General features: G+C 35.4%; 1 non-coding gene across 1 annotated transcript; it reads left to right on the top strand.

Annotated features, from left to right (window-relative positions):
• The first annotated feature begins 499 nt into the window (after window positions 1-499).
• Window positions 500-606, top strand: LOC130972134 (small nucleolar RNA R71). The gene has a single exon (XR_009083330.1). It is a non-coding gene; the product is annotated as a small nucleolar RNA R71 (small nucleolar RNA).
• Window positions 607-5,106: the final 4,500 nt, after the last annotated feature.

Here is a 5,106-nt window from a genome sequence, read left to right as displayed (position 1 = left end):
TATGTCTGTTACTGAGAAGATGATGGAAAAGGTTTGCTATTGCCAAACCTATTTCTCTCACCATTATTGTTATTGAAGCCTTGTTGAGGCTTTTGTTGATCCTTCCAAGAGAAATTTGGATGATTCCTCCATGAAGGATTATAGGTGTTTCCATAGGATTCTCCCATGTAATTCACTTCTTTAGCACTACCGGATGCAGCTTGCAATCCAGTCATATTCTGAGAAATTATATTTACTTGCTGAGTCAATATTTTGTTCTGAGCCAATATGGCATTCAGAGTATCAATCTCAAGAACTCCTTTCTTCTGAGTCATCCTATTATTCACAGGATTTTTTTTAGTAGTGTACATGAACTGGTTATTTGCAACCATCTCAATGAGTCCTTGTGCTTCTGTAGGCGCTTTTTAGATGAAGGGATCCACCAACAGAATGATCCAATGACATCTTTGACATTTCAGACAGACCATCATAGAATATACATATGACGCTCTATTCTAGAAAAATATCAGAAAGGCACCTTTTGGTTAATTGCTTGTATCTTTCCCAAGCTTCATAGAGGGATTCACCTTCCTTCTGTCTGAAGGTTTGGACATCCACTCTGAGCTTACTCATCTTTTGAGGTGGAAAGAATTTGGTCAAGAAAGCATTGACCAGCTTGTCCCAAAAGTTCAAGCTTTCTCAAGGTTGTGAGTCCAACCATGTCCTAGCTTTGTCTCTTACAGCAAAAGGGAAAAGCATAAGTCTGTAGACCTCGGGATCAACCCCATTGATCTTAACAGTATTACAGATCTGCAAGAATTCAGATAAGAATAGATGATGATCTTCTGATAGAAGTCCATGAAACTTGCAGTTCTGCTGCATTAGAGAAACTAATTGAGGCTTAAGCTCAAAGTTTTTTGCTCCAATGGCCGGAATTGAGATGCTCCTTCCATAGAAGTTGGAAGTTGGTGCAGCATAGTCACCAAGCATCTTCCTTGCGTCTTTGGTATTGTTGTTATTTTCGGCTGCCATGTCTTCTTCTTTTTCGAAAATTTCTGTCAGTTCCTCTCTAGAGAGATGTGATTTAGCTTCTCTAAGCTTCCTCTTCAGAGTCCTTTTAGGTTCAGGATCGGCTTCAACAAGAATATCTTTATCCTTGTTCCTGCTCATGTGAAAAAGGAGAGAACAGAAAAGAAGAGGAATCCTCTATGTCACAGTATAGAGATTCCTTTATGTGAGTAGAAGAAGAGAAAAAGAGAAGAATGAGGTAGAAAGAAAATAAAGAGAATTCAAACACAGAGAGGGAGAGAGGGTTCAACTTTTGTTCAAATTTTAAGAAGAAGAGAAGTGTTAGTAAATAAATAAATAAATAGAAAGAGATGAGAGAGAGGGAATTTGAATATTAAATAAGAGGAAAAATATTTTTTTATTTTTAATATTAGTTAGTATTCAAAAATTAAGAAAGGAATAAAATAAAATTAGAGTTTAGAACAATTAGTTACTTAAAAAGATTTTTGAAAAAGTTGTTAGTGGTTTTCGAAAATTGGAGAGAGAAAAGTAGTTAGGTGGTTCTGAAAAAGATAAGAATTAGTAAACTTTTGAAAAGATAAGAAGTTAGAAAAAGATTTTGAAATTAAAATTTGAAAAATATATGATTTGAAAAAGATTTGATTAAAAAAAAGAAATTAAAAAGATTTGATTTTTAAAACTAAAATCGATGACTTAACTAATAAGAAACTAAAATATATGATTCTAGAATTTAAAGATTGAACCTTTCTTAACAAGAAAGTAACAAACTTGAAATTTTTTGAATCAAATTCTTAATTGTTAGCAAGGTTTTTGAAAATATGAAATAAAAATAAGAAAAAGATTTTGAAAATCAATTTTTAAAATTTTCGAAAATATTAAGAAGAAAAATGAAAAAGATTTTATTTTTAAAAAAGATTTGAAAAGATAAAATTTTTAAATTGAAATTTTTACTTGACTAACAAGAAACAACTAAGTTTTAAAAATTTTTGACTAAGTCAACCCAAAATTTCGAAATTTTATGAGTGAAATAAGAAAAAGATATTTTTTATTTTTTATTTTTTGAATTTTAATGAGGAAAGAGAAGAACAACAAATTGACTCAAGACATGAAAAATTAAAATCAAAACAAAGAAAACATGCAAGAACACTTTGAATGTCAAGATGAACATGCAAGAACACTTTGAAGATCATGATGAACATCAAGAACTTATTTTTGAAAACTTTTTAAGAAAAGAAACACATGCAAGACACCAAACTTAGAAATTTTTAAACTTTTGACTCTAAAAATTCGAAAATGCACATTGGTGCATGAATTGTGATCTCTAATAATAGCATTCAACTTGGTATGCGCGTTTATAACTCAGCACTTTCTTCACAACCTCGCACAACCAACCAGCAAGTGCACTGGGTCGTCCAAGTAATAAACCTTACGTGAGTAAGGGTCGATCACACGGAGATTGTTGGTATGAAGCAAGCTATGGTCATCTTGAAATTCTCAGTTAGGCGAATAATATATGGTTATGGAGTTTTCGAATAATAATAATAAATAAACAGAAAATAAAGATAGAAATACTTATGTAAATTTTCAGATAGGCGTATGAAGATGCTGTGCTCCTTCTGAATCTCTGCTTTCCTACTACCTTTATCCAATCCTTCTTACTGCTTTCCATGGCAAGCTGTATGTAGGGCATCACCGTTGTCAATGGCTATATCCCATCCTCACAGTGAAAAAGGTCCAAATGCTCTGTCACAGCACCGCTAATCATCTGTCGGTTCTTGATCATGCCGGAATAGAATCCATTAATTCTTTTGCGTTTGTCATCACGCCCAACAATCGCGAGTTTGAAGCTCGTCATAGTCATTCAATCCCTGAATCCTACTCGGAATACCACAGACAAGGTTTAGACTTTCCGGACTCTCATGAATGCCGCCATCAATTCTAGCTTATACCACGAAGATTCTGATTAAGGAATCTAAGAGATATGCGTTCGGTCTAAGGTAGAACGGAAGTGGTTGTCAATCACGCGTTCATAGGTGAGAATGATGATGAGTGTCACAAATCATCACATTCGTCATGGTGAAGTGCAACGAATATCTTAGAACAGGAATAAACTGAATTGAATAGAAGATAGTAGTAATTGCATTAAAACTCGAGGTACAGCAGAGCTCCACACCTTTAATCTATGGTGTGTAGAAACTCCACCGTTGAGATTACATAATTGATGGTCCAGGCATGGTCGAATGGCCAGCGCCCAAAATGTGATATGAATTCGAAAATAGGGAGAAGGACCTGGTCTAAGGACTAGGCGTCCAAAGATGTGGTCAAAGACCGAATGGTCAAAGACATCGAGTACAATAGTAAAATGTTCTATTTATACTAGACTAGCTACTAGGGTTTACAGAAGTAAGTAATTGATGTAGAAATTCACTTCCGGGTCCCACATGGTATGTGCTTGGGCTGAGCTTGAGCTTTACACGTGCAGAGGCTTCTTTTGGAGTTGAACACCAAGTTGTAACGTGTTTTTGGCGTTCAACTCTGGTTCGTGACGTGTTTCTGGCATTTGACTCCAGAATGCAGCATGAAACTAGCGTTGAGCGCCAGTTTACGTCATCTAATCACGAATAAAGTATAAACTATTATATATTCCTGGAAAGCTCTAGATGTCTACTTTCTAACGCCGTTGAGAGCGCACCATTTGGAGTAATGTAGCTCCAGAAAATTCATTTCGAGTGCAGGGAGGTCAGAATCCAACATCATCAGCAGTCCTTTGTTAGCCTTTTATTAGAGTTTTGCTCAGGTCCCTCAATTTCAGCCAGAAAATACCTGAAATCACATAAAAACACACAAACTCATAGTAAAGTCCATAAATGTGAATTTTAGCATAAAAACTAATGAAAACATCCCTAAAAGTAGCTAGATCCTACTAAAAAACTACTTAAAAACAATGCCAAAAAGCGTATAAATTATCCGCTCATCACAACACCAAACTTAAATTGTTGCTTGTCCCCAAGCAACTGAAAATCAATTAGGATAAAAATAAGAGAATATACTATAAAGCTCAGAATATCAATGAACATTAATTCTAATTAGATGAGCGTGACTTATAGCTTTTTGCTTCTGAACAGTTTTGGCATCTCACTTTATCCTTTGAAGTTTAGAATGATTGGCATCTCTAGGATCTTAGAATTTTAGATAGTGTTATTGATTCTCCTAGTTAAGTTTGTTGATTCTTGAACACAGATACTTTTATGAGTCTTGGCCGTTGTAACGACCCAATTTTCAATATGTCTAGATCATACCGGAAACTGAGTGCTACCAACTTGTCTTCCTAATTATTATCTATTATTTATCATATGAGCCTGATTCATTGATAAAAATGTAGTTAATTTGCGAGGTATTTTTATTTTTTATTTTTTGACAATGTCTGGATTAATAGACGGAATCATTCATAATCATTCCACAACTGATAACAGATAAAACAGTTATAAACAACCACACATAAATAGATCACAAGCAGTTAATAACATTCAGTAATCCAACCTTTATTTAGGTATAGACTTTTAGTTAGAACACCCCTAGATATAACTAGATAATAACTATATACATATATATACATACAATATCCCAGGCCCTGACCTGTTCAAGAAGTCCCTAAGCTGGCGCCCAGGCTAGCCTAGACCTTATACTCACCTAGTCCCTCTAAAATACTAAGCGATGGAAAGTACGTTCTAAGTCTTTAAAACTCAAGTCAGGTGGAACGTCATCGAAAGGTAGAACATCATCTGTTACTCCTCTGCACGATCAGACATTGCCACATGACGTCTCTCTTGTACCTCATCAAGTAGCCACACAACAGGAGTCTCGTACACAGGATTTAGGTTAAAGTTCACGTACAAACGGGGGGCAGACATTGGCTGGTCTCACAGTATATACATATAAACAGGTAACGGAGTTCACTATAGACTCAGAAGACTACCTAGATCGGAATCCTTTTTGCAGAACGATCATCAACGAACTACGGAATGGTACTCTTGCTTCCATCTGAGGGGGAAGAGAGAGAGAAGGGGTAAGAACTGGGGAGTTCTTAGTAGGGTCGGG

The sequence above is a fragment of the Arachis stenosperma genome, chromosome 3, assembly GCF_014773155.1.
Source record: "Arachis stenosperma cultivar V10309 chromosome 3, arast.V10309.gnm1.PFL2, whole genome shotgun sequence".
Taxonomy (NCBI): Eukaryota; Viridiplantae; Streptophyta; class Magnoliopsida; order Fabales; family Fabaceae; genus Arachis; species Arachis stenosperma.
This window is presented reverse-complemented; position numbering and strand designations above follow the sequence as displayed.